We start from the raw sequence: 16,001 nt of genomic DNA on the forward strand, positions 1-16,001 counted from the left end.
GTTAGATCTGGTTTTGTCAAATGGCAGTTTGGCGGGAGGTAGATCCACCATATTGTAGTCTTTATAGGGATGTTCACAGCTATTGCTACGGCTTCTAGGGTTGTTCGTAGAGGCATTTGGTTTGCAGTTATACCATTTAGAGCTGCGATAGCTACTCCTCCTCCGTGGTTTCATATTGGGAGAAATGTATGCTATTTGTCAATTTAATTTCTTGAAGAGCAATGATTTTCGAGGTGTATTGTTTAATAAGAAGTTGCATTTCAGAGTATCTTGCACGTTATCCGTTGCAATTCCATTTGAACTATGAAGACGAAGGCTGGGAGGAACTGATATTTATCAGCACCGAGTCCTCGAGTATATCAATTTGACTTTCTTCGTTCACTAGTGCTTTAGCTTCGGGTGATAAAAAGTCCTAGTTGTCGGAATCTTGAGATTTATCACGCTCAGTCCACGTTCGTTTCGTAAGTGATTTCCCGATATTTTTGTCCTTGGTTGTATTATGTTGTGACGCAATATAAGTACACATTGGCTGCGAATGGCGTATAAAGCCATCATTTGATTTGAGGCTATATTCCAGTTTTTTTAATTTGTTGCTTCTTTCAGTTCATCCCATTTTTTGAGTCATCACTGTTTTTCTTTCCATTTCTTCTTGTTTTTTGCACAACTCTTCAATTTTTTGTCATTTAGAACATTTCTTTTTCTTTTATCATTTCTTCTTTCTTTTCTATGTCAATTATCCGCTGTAGTATTTCTTCATTTGCTTCACTGTTTTCACTCACGGATATTCCGGTCATAACTACGCTGCTGAAGCTCCTTGCTCCAGATAGTTCTTCAACCATTCTTTGGGGAGCACGGGTACGATATGTCCATTAGACAGAGTCGATTTGGGGTCATTTTTTAATTTCTCAAACCCTAGGGTCTAAAAAGCTTCGTTTAGGTTCAGAACTCATCCATGATTTTTTCCAGAATTTTTGAGTATCGTTTACATGAGTTAATTTGAACTTTTGGGTTTGTATGGGAAAATTGAATAATTTGTACTGAAAAATCAACATCATTTTATTGTTTCTTCTGTGGAACCAAGCAACAAAAACCGAGTTTTTGTGCCAATGTATAAATTCATGGAAGAAAATTTTCTGCTGAAGCTTTGTTTTCTACACAGATATACCGGGACTCTCGTTCAAAACGCTGTCCGACGCTGGTGAAGGCGTTCTTCACATCCAGAGTAACAACCGCATAGAAAATGTCCCCTAAGCTTTTGGCCAGCCTGATCGACGATTTACTCAGGTTCAAAAACGTTTAAGTCTTTATGTTGACGCAAGTTTTCTTTTTCTTCCAGACAAACACGTTCCAACCGTGAACGACGACCCGATCGGGCCGTGTACATTCCGCGTGCCCGTCGCAGCCAAACGACTCCACCGGTGACGACGAGCAGTCAACAGCAGACGGCGACGACAAACTCCATTAGCGGCACCACTGTAGTCAGCACAACCGAACGGTGTACTAAAGCATCACCTCCGGTGCAACCGCCGGTGTCAACTCTTATCACTCCTGCCGGAGTAGGATGTCCACCGAAACCCGTGGCCAGTAAAAAGGATCGTAAAAACAAAGTCAAAGATAAACCGCCACCACCCCAGGCTGCCACGAGAACAGCTCCATCGGTGAGCGCCGAATCTGTGATAGCTCCAATACAGCTTTTGTCGTCGATTGATTCCGTTACCGGCACCGACGAAGGACAGTGCTGTAGGTCTATAGTAACTTTTAAGAACCGTAGTCATAGCGTTGAAAAAAGCGTCACTGCTGCGACCTCAGAAAGGCAAAAGATTTCTAAGCTTGAAAAGCAAAAATCCGAAGAAGTTCCTACCGAAAATATAGTCCATCGGACAGACTGTGATCTACAATCAGTACCAAAATCTCACCCCAAGGAAAGAGTCCGCCAGGAACGGAAGCATTTTAACCGAACTCAACGGTAGTACAAACCCGAGGTTAGCATTAGAAGACATGAACAAATCCAACAAATCGCGTAAGCAAACGGCAGCCGCCCCACTCATTATAAATGGCAACAATGGGTCGGTTCCAGCCGGGGACAAGGTGGACAGGGATGAAAAAGAACTGCGAAGAGCTTCACAGGAAATCAACCGCAGCAATCGCAGGATCATCAAACAAACGTTCGCCTCGAACGTGCTGGAAATTGAGGAACCCGAGAAAAAGAGCAGCTCCAATCCGCCGCTGACCACCGGTAGCAGTAATGGTGAAAGTGGAGGCGGTGATCGGCAGCTGAATCCCGAGGAGGACGATTGGGAGTCGATGTACGACGACAACGGCGACTGTTTGAATCCAAAGCTAATGGAAGAGTTGACATCGGCGGTTGGCAAGGTGACAATCGAGGTTCCCCGATCGGATTACAAGGTAAATTAGAGTTGCGTAGATACGAGAAAAATTTTAAAACAACGATTCCTCCGCTTTTCAGCTTTACCAATCGAAACAGGCAGCCCTAAACGAAGAGGAATTTCCGCACGTGTTGGAGGTGTCAAACTTCCCGGTGGAGTTTAGGACCCAGGATCTCATGATGCTATTCCAGCAGTACAAAGAATCGGGTTTCGATATCAAATGGGTAGATGATACGCACGCGTTGGGCAGTGTTCAGCAGTTCCAAAATCGGTAAGACAACTTACTACACCCAAAATAATTTTCACTTAAAAAATAAGTGACATCTGTAGTAAATTCTCGCCATACGTAATTTCATTTGAATTTTAAGTGATGGGTCAAGTGAATTCACTTAAGTGACCGGTTAAGTGAATTACACTATGACGTTCGAGTGAAATTTATCTGAGTTTCTAAGTATGTTTCTAGTTAATTATCTCTCACGTTTTTAAAATAAAAGAACATTTATAGAGCACTACGATTTCAAATACTTACATTACGCTTTCGCCATAAATTTATGGCGAAAGGAAAATTCCATCGTAATCCCAAGGCAGATCGGTTACTGCGGATAGTGCGACTTCTAAATCTTCCCTGCTGCAAACCAGAAAATCTGTTCCGTTCAAACCACAAGCTGAAACATGATAACACCTTTAAATAACTTTTTCTTACATCACGTTTAACACAAACTACCGCCAAAAATCGCCTATTAAAGAATTGGGAAAAATCCAAATCCAGCATAAGCTTTAAACGCTGCTCTTTAGAATTTGCCATTTTGAACTCTGAAAATAAACACAATTACAACCTGACATTCACTTGAAATTCAAGTGATGGGAAAGTGAATATTTTTTTCACTTCAAATTCAAGTGACGACTGAAGTGAATGTGGATGAATTCACTTGAAATTTAAGTGACTGCCAAGTGAAATGTATATGTCGCACTTGAATGGAAGAAAATCACTGGATCCTTGTTTTTAAGTGAATAATCATGTGTATTTTAAGAGTCCGTACCCTAGGCTGTAATGGGTCACGGCGACGGCGTGCATTACTGTGTTTATGGAAGTTGACGGTTTGGAAACAGACTCTATACTAACATAAACCTGAAAGGGCGGTTGCACGTAGCCTTATTCGATATGAGATCATAGAAAGTAAATTAAAAGGTGCTTCAATATCGTATACTTTTTCATTTGATGATCCATGTTGATAAGGTGAATGGGAGTTGAAACACTTGCCCTCCCTTCCGTTGGACAACAACAGCATTGCGCAGTGGAAATATCACAATTAGCAGTTTAAATGTTGATATTTCCACTTTTCCACCATGCGCAAGTTAGATTAGAATAGACAGTATTGTAAATGAATGATAACTGCCAAAATTAGAAAGGCAATTTAATTGTACAAGAATTAGTGGATGAAGATATTAACAATTGGTTAACACATGGTTAGGTATTCAATGTTCAATGTGCTACTAGGCAAGGTAAATTAACAGTATTCTTCTCCCCAATGCTCTACACAGAAAAAAAATTTGAATCCTTAACAACACTGAAATTGAAAAACCTTTAATATTACATGACGTTGAACGCAATTTATTGATGTGAATTTATAGATTGAAAAAAGTTGAAATCATAATAGCACTGAATTCGAAAGACATGAATTTTACTTGACACGGAACTCGATTATTTGATGTAAATTTACATCACATATGATGTAAATAAAAAGAAGCATCACATATGACGGAATTTTCAGTGCGAATTAAATATTACACGTCTTAAATATTTACATGTCTTTTAAATTTTACACGTCTTGAAATTCATAGACGTGTGATATTCAACTCGCTCTGAAAATTCCATAATATGTGTTACTTCTTTTTCGTTACATCATATGTGATGTAATTTTACAAATGTTTTTGGTCGCCACACAATTCTTAACAACACTGAATAAGAAGTTTATTAAAATTACACGTCATGGAATGTGATAACGACATTGAATTTGTGTTTAATCAATATTACATATCCTGTACATGATAATGTCATGTAAAATTATAAACTGTCATGAACAGGACTATAGACAAAAGTAAACAAAGTGTCAAGTCAAGTTGTGCACCAAAGTATTTGTTTTAAGCAGTTTTCCCGCGAGTGAGGTTCCCGGAGATCTTCGTGAAGCAGGGATGCGGTTCCATAAGCGGCTCCACGTTACTGAACTTAGGATCCGGGGAACAAAATGAAAGGGTGAAGTGAATCCTAATAAAAAAAAAATTGCGTGCTAATGCTTAACCAATTTTTGTCGCTAAATAAAATAAATTAAATTAGTTATAAAAAGGTTTAATTTTTATGAAGAGATGAGAAAATTTTATTATTGAATCATATAAACAAAAATAAAACAAAACAAATTCCAATTGGAAAGTTTTTCTTCCAATATTCAGTGAGATTATAATTTACATCATTTTTATTTTACACGTTGCAAAATTTTACATCATTTCTATTTTACACGTTGCAAAATTTCACTGGCGTGTAATTTCCAACTAGCACTGAAAATTCCGTCATATATGATGCTTCTTTTTATTTACATCACATGTGATGTGATTTTACAGATTTTTTTCGTTGTGTGTAGTAAGTGTGCATTTGCGGTTTATGAATTTCGAAGGCTTATTCCTAAATCAAGCATTTTACAAGAACTAGAGGCTAATTGGATCAAGATGCTGTTTAGACAGTTTCCTGTCAAGAATATTTCCTTTTCGTTTCAATACTTTTTGATAGATTTGTCAGTTTTTTGGTTAGGTGTGAAATTGAAATAATGAAGTACACACTACCAAAAAAATCTGGAAAATTACATCACATATGATGTAAATAAAAAGAAGCATCATATATGACGGAATTTTCAGTGCCAGTTATACATTACACGCCTGTAATATTATGCAGCGTGTAATATGAAAGTGATGTAAATTTCAAAGCCACTGAATTCTGGAAAAATCCTATTGGAATTTGTTTTATTTACTTTTTTATTGACCAGATTCAATGGAGTTTTTTCATCTTTTTACAAGAAACAATCTTTTATTAATAAATTTCATTTATTTTATTAATCTACAAACATATTTTAATGATTCATTAATTTTTAAAGGCACTTTCACCACCTTTCACTTTCTTTCGAAGTACCGGATCTAAACAAAGTAGTGTGGGCCGCTTCCAGAACCACTTCCGCTGCCGCTGCTTTTTGGAGATATCCGGAACCAACGATATCGATGGACTGAGAAGCTAACTGCTTTAACAAAATACTTTGGTTCAAGACTTGACTAAACACTCTGTTTACATTTGTGTTTCTGTTTTTGACAGTTTTATTTTTACATGACATTATCACGTTCAGTGTAATGTAATATTAAATAAACTCCATGGCTTCATTTGTAAAATTACAGCATATATGATGTAACGAAAAAAAAAGCATCACACAAGTTGGAATTTTCAGAGCGAGTTGAATATTACACGTCTATGAATTTCAACAGACGTGTAAAATTTGAAAGACATGTAAATATTTAAGACGTGTAATATTTAATTCGCACTGAAAATCCCGTCATATGTGATGCTTCTTTTTATTTACATCATATGTGATGGAAATTTACATAAAATAATCGCGTTCCGTGTCAAGTAATATTCATGTCGTTAAAATTCAGTGCTATTATGGATTCAACTTTTTTCAATCCATAAATTTACATCAATAAATCGCGTTCAACGTCATGTAATATTAAAGGTTTTTCAATTTCAGTGTTGTTAAGGATTCAGATTTTTTTTCTGTGTAAAAGATAGATGATAGTCCAGGAAAATAATATCGGAGATTTATAAATAGGAGTGTAATTTATTTCATCCGAAACAGATTGAGGAAACTTGCTCTAAGAAGTTGTTAAGCGTTCGAAATTTTAGAAGAATAGCATTGTCATTAGCAGTATGGTCCGATTATTAATTCAATCATGCTATTTATTTTAGTTTGTATAACGTTAAATTAATACAAAAGTTGGTGGTAGACAATTAAAAATTCTGTTTTATGGTATCCAAGTTGTTAATATAATTACAGAGCAGCCGCGTATTTATTTTGAATTCCTAAGGAATCACACATTGGAAAACATCTTTAATTACCAAATCCATTTGAATCTAGTTCTTTCTTGTTTTATTTCTTTTTTTTGTAGTTCCATCTTTAGCTCGATTAGGTTTGAAATTCAAATAAGGATGTAGAAGATCGAAGGTATGATTTTGATAAACAAGAACCTTCTCGTCCAGGAAAATAATATCGGGGTTTTAAAAATTGACATTTATTTTAACCAAACCAAAGATCAAGGAAGGTTGTTTTGAAAAGTTGTTCAAAATTAGCAATGAGGTTTTAGAAGAACAGAATCGCCATTTGCATTATGGTTTATATCCTGTTGTTTTGATAAGTCAATGATAGTACAAAAGATATTGATCATGCAATTCATAATTGTTTCATGCAATTCTATTTTATTGATTCATATTGATTCATGCAATTCTATTTTATTTTTTAATTTTCCAAAAAATTTGGTACAATTAATATTTGTGTTAAGCGAAATTTTATAATTTCAGCATTGAGAGATAGCTTCTTATCTAGATGTTTTGTTCTGAATACGGGAAATTTGTTTTATTAGTCAATCTATATTAATCTCGAGTAAAAACGATCATAAATTCAAAGTTTTTGAATCGAGTAAGGTTAGGTGACAGGTAGGGATAACTCAATTACGGTAAGATAGTGAACCCTTCTGACAATGATATCGAGACGTTAGCATATGATAACTTTTGCTACCATACTGTTACTGCTCGGTTGAATTGGAGGTTGGGTTAACTCGAAGCTCATGTAGGGCCCAATTGTCCCAGTCCGTCGAGCACTATCTTAACGCTTCCCTAAACTGGTGCTTCAGAACCCTCGGGCTCTGTTGCCGCTATCCTACTCTAAGCTATTCTACTCTCATGTAAATTTTCCTCTTCTGTCCCCCGATCTGTTTTTCCTTTCCGGGTCAGCCAGGTAGCTCATAAACCCATACAAAAAAAAAAAAAAAAAAAATAATCATGTGTATTTTAAGAGTGAATTTGGGTTCAGTGTAGAGCAGCAAATATCTTATCACCTTCGATAGCGTCGTTACTGTGTGAGTAGAATAGCAAACTCTTCCTGATTTTTTGGTTTGATAACAACATTATGACAAAAATACTATTCACCTATTTTTAAACAAAAGAAAACCAACAGACATATATTTGATGTTACTGGTCCAACCCTGGTTTCAATAACATACAACAATAACAAACTTTTTTGTTTACGAGTCAGTGGCCTCCTACACTCCAGACTCCAGAGGCAGTGCGTAGTGAAAAATCGGAAATATCCCGATAGTTCCCTGTTATTGTTGGTGAATTACTGCGGTAAGTATGATCGAGACTTAGTCAGAAAGTCAGCATGGGTCTAACAGTTGTTTCTTTTATCTCCATAGTCAGTCTGTGCCGATGAAATCTAATAAAGCTTCAATCAGATTATCGAAAACTTTTATTCTGTTTGCACCCAACGGAAGTGGTTTGGAACCATAGACACAGCGTGATTCTCGACTTCATATAGTGGCGATTACCCAAAGGTTTTGGTACGGCTGATCCGTTTTTAAGCGGTTCCGGAAGTAGAAATAACCAAACATTCAAAGAATCATCTGCTCTTTTCCAGCTCAAAGCCAACGAAGACGTGTTAGAAAAGCATCTCACCGAAGACTTTCTGGCCACTTACTTCCCGACGATCGGACGGAAATATCGACTTGAAGGTGAACGAATCGGGAGCCCCGTTTATTGAATAATGTTCTCACTCAGTCTCAATCCTTTTCTACGGAAAAGAAGCACAAGATTCAGACACAGTGTCGTAAGAGAGCATAGGAAGCGGTGCAAAAGAAAAGTAGCGGTGAAGTACAACGAAAGTGAAGTTGAGTGAAAAGTACAACGAAAACATTGAAGGCGATCATTTGCGAAAAAAACGTTAACACTCAGAAGATGATTATTCTACCGGGAGTGAAGCTAGGGAAATTTAAGATTTTCAACAATGTTCAGAAGAGTTGGCAAAATCAACCGTACAAGTGATTCAACAGGAAACAGAATAGGTTGAGAAATGTCACAAGAAGTATCAATTTTCTGTGGGTAATTCCTGAATCATGGTCGAATGTCTCAAGTCTCCCAAACAATATAGTGTCAGGGAAAAGGTTCAGAAATACTAAAATAGTTTTTAGTTCATTTGCTCAAATGCGTTAATAAACTATCGTTAAAAGTATATTTACTTATTTAATAACTACGCGTTAATAAATAACTTAACATAACACTTTCTCATGAACCATACTTTGTTTAGTGACCATTTTGAAAACCCTACATCGAATGTTTTTTATTGCAAAGTCATGGAAATCGAAAGTAGTTATAAATTCAGGTTTTTATTTTAAATGGCTCAATATTCTATTAAATGAAAATGACTAAACTTTCTGTTAAAAGTTGCCAAATACCGTACAGGTACTAATATTTAAAACTTTAATATTGAGATACTTAAAAAAAAGTATTTTTTGTTTTCTGTTGAACTTTTGGAAAAGTCCTAATGTGGATAGGTACTTTTAATGATGAGTTTGACAGAGAGCCGTTATAGACTGGAATATTAATATTTATGTTGAAGGGTTTGTGAAAATGGTTTATTTTCGAATGAAAAGTTTTTGGTGGTAATCTCTCTGCGAAAGTCCTAATTTGTAACAGATGAAAACCAGTCGAGCTATTAAAAATTAAAAGAGACTATAAAAAATTGATTTATTAATTAAGTCAAGATGTTTAAATCTAGGGATAAATCATCTTATTTAAAAAAATCCCAAGAAAAAAAATTAAAAACATTTTCTAAATTATATAATTAAAATTTCACAATGATATTGAGGAGGAAAACAAAGAGTTTTTATAGTTTTAGATGTTGAAAACCAAAAGGTTATTCAAAATTAATTATCAAAACCACAAATCATTATCAAAACCACACTCCAGGAGATTCAATAAATAAAAGCTAAGAAAAGCGAGAAATCAGATTATGAAGGGTAACATTATTTTGAAACAGGTGATAATTTGAACCACCATGCTTATTTCTTTTTTTTATTTGTCTGCGTTTACACGACTTTGCCTAGGGTCAATTATGGCCCAATTTGGCATGCTTATTTCTCTTAAACAGTCATTAATCATGAAAAATACAGCTAAATATATTTTCAACCCGGACTTCAGCCATGTTTTTGCTCATGCTCATGTTTTTCATGAGTAGTTGATTTTTAAGAGAGTGTATAAGGAAGATGATCTAAATTAATCAACCGGTCCAAAATAAGTCCGTTACCCTACTGCCACACTGAGGAAAGTTTATCACAAATGTTATATTCGTTGCATAACCTAAGGCGATTTTGTAAACCACGAATTTTATCTCGTATTAGTGTAACGATGAATGATTGCATAATTACAGGCGATTTTAGTACAGACCCCGTTCGTTTTTGGCAACACGCCAGCAAATTTTATGTTGCCAAAATCGAACGGTTTTTTGTCACTTATTTATTTTAAATTTTTATTTCAAATTAGTCAAAATAGATATAAAACCTTATATTATCATAATTTGACTAATTTGAAATAGACTTATAGAGCTCGATAGTAGAATTTGCTTTAATTTTGCCATAAAAGTGACTCGGGGTATACCTAAGTTTGGGTATCGTTTTCAATTGAAAGATAGCACAATGATGCCAAATTCTTGTTTTAAATGGAAGCTTATTGATGCCTCGTTTGGCAGCGTTTTTAAAAAGGGATTTGATATCACAACGATGCCAAATTTTGCATGTTAATTATACCTCAAAGTGGTATCATTATGCCTTCAAAACTCATTTCGAAACGTTGGCTAAACAAGGTATCATTTAGGTTTCAGTGAAACCTACACTTGACATGATTGAGGTATCCATATATGGAAAGTGAGACCCAAATTTTGGCATTGTACCACCTTTATTCGGGCAAAATGATACCTCAATTTACTTTCAAGGCATGATAGCAAAATAAGGTATAATTTTGCCATAAAAGTCTACTCGGGTAAAGCTTAATCATGCCTCATTTCGATCAGACTATCAGCTTGCTGTTGACACCTTATTATGGTCTCATTTTGCTTTTAATTTCCAAGTTTGCTTGGGTAATCAACATTGTACAATTAACGAAAGATAGCTAGGAACAAGAACCACAATGATTTTTTGAACAACATAAGCTATTCTACTAAAACAGTAGACAGTAAAACGTAAGTAAGGAATTTGATGTAGGATTCATAATAATTATTCCGAGAAAAATTTTTATGTCAAAATTATTGCAAATTTTGCTTTTTCGCCCTGATAGCCAAATTCGCTTTCATTTTGCTTGACATAATTTCGTAAGTACACTTGGATAGCAAAGTGATACATTTGATCTTTTAGTGACCCAAACGACACCTCGGTTTACGAATGTTTTGAGATCACACAAGTGCCAATATCAGGCATTAAATATTTTGATCAGAGAACAAAATTTAGCACCAACATACCTTCAAGTTTTCCGGAAAACCAGGTTTCGTTTGAAAATCAAAAGAAGCAAAATTTGGCATTACTTTGCTAACGATGTCTGCGAATTTTTGCTCTCTTTTTTGTTGTGTACCACATTATGTCAAGCAAAATTAAAGCAAACTTGGCTCTCAGGACTTGATAGTAGAATTTGTTATAACATCGTCGTTGAAGTCAGCTCGGAGCAATAGATGAACTGTATTTCAAGGCCAGATCAAATCCAAGGCTTAAAAACACATGCCTTATATTTTCCTTAGTATCTTTTGTCATTTTGATAGAATCACGGGCCAAATTTACTTACATATTGGTCCCGCGTCGGTTCTCCGGCAAATAGGCCGTGGTAAAAGACCTCCACTGTTGACGATCCGGAGCCAGCGTCTTCACTTGGTACCAGTCAAAATTCTCATCGACAATTCGGATTTCTGCGGCTTTTTGGGTCTGCCTCTTCTTCGATGTCCTTCTGGATTCCATTCAAGCGCCTCTCTGCAAATCTCATTCTCATCTTTTTGGGTGTGCCAATCATCAGCGTGTGCCCAATCCATACGTTCCCGAATCTCGATTTCTAGCGCCTTTTGATGACACCGATGTAGTTCCTCATATGAGGTCCAGTTGCCAGGCCACCAAACGCGTATGATACTCCGCAGGCAGCTATTCACAAATACTTGTAGTTTTCGCGTCGTCACTGCATATGTGCATCAAGTTGAAGACCCGTACAACAATGCGGATTTGACGTTTGAGTTAAAGATTCGGATTTTTGTTTGTAGAGATCTGGTGTGAACGCCAGATGTTTCGGAGACTCGCAAACGCAAATCGGGCTTTTCTGATCCGGGTTTCGATGTCCTTCTTGGTACCACCATCAGGCGTAATCTGGCTACCAAGATACTGGAAGCACTCCACTGTCTCAACCTGTTGCCCAGCTATCAACAGAAATTGGAAGGATTTACTGTGTTGATTTCCATCGACTTAGTGTTTACGACATTGATTTTGAGACCTTGGCCTTGGAGCTTTCGGTGAGGTCGTCGAGTTTTCTCTGCATGTCTTGTTGTGTTTGGGCGAGCAAAACAAACGAGCCAAAAAGTGTGCCTTATACCAAATGAACTTTTCAGTCCTTTTTCATTAATTTAAAAATCCACATAATTCAAATGGGTTTGCGGTGTGGTGGATGTTTCGTAAGCTTCCAGGCAGCCATTAACTTGGGGTGATAGTATTTAATCGTCCAATAACAAACGAAAACTGCCTGGTATCGTACTGAAAGATAATGCAAGCTGTAGCTCTTCCCAAAGGCCGCAGCAGTGATACTTCCGGCAAATCTTCCTCGAAAGCGGCATTTTGCTCATGATTCTGTTTATGATCTATTGATGCAGCACTTGGCCAGTGGAAAGGAGAGACTTGTTCTGGTTGGATGTAGAACTTGGAATACTTTATTTAACTAATTTCGCTACCTTAAATACTAAAACCATTTCCATGGTTACATATAATATTTGTTAATTTATTATGCCTAAACTGCTTACTGCCTCCGGCGGCTCCTCTCGAAGATGGGGCTACTCCTCTTCAACGCATGCACCGGAACACGCCCCTGTTGCTACTCAATGACCTTCCATGGCACCAGTTCGACGATCTTCCCGGGATCTGGCACGACGACCTCCAGTGGCTTCCGGTCCGACGACCGCCCAATGGCTCTGGCCCGACGACCTTCCATGGCTATGTTCTCGGCGCTGTTCCTGCGGCTCGAAGCTTGCCTTCCACCTCGACGCCTTTCCTAAGGCCTGACGCCTCTAGTGGTCCAGCTCGACGAACCTCACTTGGCTTTCCAGTTCGACGACCTTCCATGGCACCGGCTTGACGACCTTTCGTGATACCGCTCTCGTAAGCCCTCCAGTGGCTTCTGTCCCCACGACCACCACCTGGTTCCTGACTTGACGTCGTTCCATGATACCGGCTGCCAACCTTCCATGGCTTCCGGTTCGACGACCGCATTCGTGGTCTCAGGCCTACGACCTTCCATGGCACCGGTCCGAGGACCTCCCAGTGCCCCCGTCCGACTACCTTGTTTGGTTCCGGCTCGACGCTCTTCTATTGGCCCGACGCCTCACCAATGGCACGACGTCCTTCCTCTGGCTCCCGGCTCGCCAACCTTCCTATGGATTCTGGTCTGCTCGCAATGGATTCGGCCCAACGACCTCCCTTGGCACCTTTCCGACGACCACCGTTTTTCCTGGCTTGTCGATCTGGCTTCTCGGTCCGACGACCTTCCAGATGGCTCCTGGTCCTACAACTTTTCACGGTTTCCGGCTCGTTGACTTTCCTTGGCTTCGGCTCGTCCTTCCATCGGCTTCCTAGCTGGATGACTGTCCACTCTTGATTCCGCTTCTCCTCCTTTCTACTAGTGCTGGGCCCATAACCTATTGAAGGAAGCACTTGGGCAGTGGAATGGAGAGACTTTATTACTTGAGGGTAGAAACTAGAATACTTTATTTAATTAATTTCGCTACCTTATATACTAAACCATTTCCATGGTTACATATAATACTTGTTTATTAATTATGTGTATGTTGTTATTTGTCCCAAATAACAACATGATCTGCACCAAAAAACATGATTAGTCAGCTGTCTTCCTCATCCTCCCATCCGAGCAACTCCTCCTCGACCTCAGTTTCATCACGATTCTGCTCTACGAGTTGTTAATTCCTACTGCTTGGATATCTAAAATCCGGAATGCATTGTGTTAGAGTAGTTACAAATGTTACTTTGACGGCCTTGTCCAAAATTTTAGATGTTCAGCATCATTACGAACCGCTTGATCTGTTCCTCGATTTCTGATTTCTTTCAGAATGTAGATTGCCATGTAGGGTATGGTATCTGTTACCTACTTTGCTGCTGATGCTGTGAACTGTGTGAACTTTTCATCAGTAGACTTCCCAAGGTGGTAAATTCTTGTTTACGGTCTGCAGTCCAAAGCATGGCCAGCCACCGTATCACCCCAGTTTGCTACTCTGGGTCCATGGGTGCAATGGAACGAGTCATGATATACTGCACGTATGCCTCCTCCTCCCTAATGGTTATCTGGGGCTTCAGACTTTGGGTCCCACATTGAATTGTGGTTAAACAATGGTGGAATATCATACTCGGGCTATTGCGGTTCACGATATCCTCATTAACGAAACCATTTTCAGCAATACCTCTCCTGTTTACAACTCTAGTCCTGACCGTTCCTTATAAAGACTCGAGAACCGACCTCTGCTCGTAATGACTCGAGTTTCAAGCACAAACCTCTCTTCTTGACGATTTGAAGCCTGATCTCTCCTCGAAATGACTCGTGGTTAATGCACTCATACCTCTCCTCTACACGATTCAAGGCCTGATCTCTCTTCAAACGACTCGAGATCTGACCTCTTCACGTAATGCGAGGTTAACACGCAGGAGGGGTATGCGCTGGTTGATTCAAGGCCTGATCTCTCATCTTGGCTTTCCGAGACTTGATCTCTTATATCACAACTCGAGATCCCACCTCTTAATACTAGGGTTCGAAATTTGTCATCTTTTGAACGTCGTGTGTCTGCGCCTGCCACAACACACGTGCGGGACTTTACATGACCTAAGCCTCGGATGATTCTCAACTCGCAGAGAGACCCTTGGTCTTCATAGATTTGGCAGTTAACTAAAATGTGTTTAACTGTAACTGGACAGTTGCACGCGGGGCAGATAGGGGGGGTACTCTCTATCGAGAAGGTAAGATTGGGTAATTCGTGTATGACCGATACGGAGCCGGGTGAGTGCGGTCATTTCTCAGAGATTGGGTCTGTCGACCCATTTTTGAGTGGTGTTTTTGATTTCCCTTAGCTTGGCTGTCTATCTTTGATTGAAGTTGACCCTGGACTATTCCTGTGTTCGTGACAGTGCCGTCAACGCTTATTAGAGGAGTTAAGATTGCCAGATCCGAAGACACCCCTTATTGCCTGATTCTACTGAATTGGACTTTAGCCTTTGATCGGCCCAAAATAAGAGGGACAAAATGTGATGGTTAATTCTTGTATTTGAATCTTCTATTACAGCGGCCGAAGTGCTGGCCAACGGACACAACTTCGTGCAGCTGAAGCCGCTCGCCGAGGCCACCGTTGAATCCCGTACCAAAGCAAAAAAATGTTCCAGCTCCCTTCAACCGTACCGTCCGAGGCCAGAAACCTGTGCTGCCCTAGCCCGACGTTTAGTCACCACAGCACTCGGGGTTCGCCTCAAGACGGCCCCCGAAGAGCGGGAAAACGAAAAGCGCGTCCTCCGGGAAGCGAAGGGTGAGTTTTAATAAATTTTTTTAACGTGTACTCAATTGATAATCTATTTTTTTCTAATTACAGAACGCAAACTACTGGCCGCCAAAATGCGGGAGGAGATTTGGGAAAGCTAATCGGAATACTCCCGTCTATTCGTTCCGTTTATTTCATGTTGCTGCCATATCGTTTGTGTAACTTTTTCGCGTTTCAGTAAAACGAATGTTGTGGTCAATCGGAGATCTATAAGTCTAATTTTGTCCTGCAAAAAATTATTGAAAAAAAGTTTATACTGAATCCTAATTTTGGGACAGTTTGAGGGTTTTCTCAACCACCACAACCACTATGTACTTTTCCCAGTATGTTTTAGGTTTTTTCCTGCAACATTTCATATTCGTGACTACAGTGAAAAATGCGGGAAAATTTAAAAAAAAATTTTGTGGTTGCAAAAACTGAACACACAAAGCTAGTGTTCGATATGGGCTAAACAAGGAATATTTAATGAAACAGAAAAAAATAATTGTATTCAAATCGTAGCAAAGATCGTAGAAACAGAGGCAAAGAAAAACAAAAAATTGAGCAGACGATGTGTGTGTTTATTTACATTGTTTTACCAATCGATCCTATATGTGAAAGAAAACGTTTAATAGTACGTAAATGTATGTTTAAGATGAATATAAATTAAGCGCTTTGGATCGAGTTGAAACAGAGAAAAAATGTGTAGTTATTTTCTTTTATC

General features: G+C 38.5%; 1 protein-coding gene, 1 long non-coding RNA gene and 1 pseudogene across 2 annotated transcripts in view; all 3 read left to right on the forward strand.

Moving 5' to 3' along the window:
- LOC129758402 (uncharacterized) overlaps nucleotides 1-15,972 on the forward strand; it is a 17,327-nt pseudogene extending 1,355 nt beyond the window's left edge.
- The window catches only part of LOC129758258 (growth hormone-regulated TBC protein 1-A), a 92,430-nt gene that overhangs the window by 21,259 nt on the left and 55,170 nt on the right, over nucleotides 1-16,001 (forward strand). The window lies entirely within an intron of this gene.
- On the forward strand, nucleotides 5,874-8,632 carry LOC129758260 (uncharacterized). Its single transcript, XR_008739929.1, has 3 exons — nucleotides 5,874-7,821; nucleotides 7,890-8,033; nucleotides 8,111-8,632. It is a non-coding gene; the product is annotated as an uncharacterized LOC129758260 (long non-coding RNA).

This window comes from Uranotaenia lowii, chromosome 3 (assembly GCF_029784155.1).
Source record: "Uranotaenia lowii strain MFRU-FL chromosome 3, ASM2978415v1, whole genome shotgun sequence".
NCBI lineage: Eukaryota > Metazoa > Arthropoda > Insecta > Diptera > Culicidae > Uranotaenia > Uranotaenia lowii.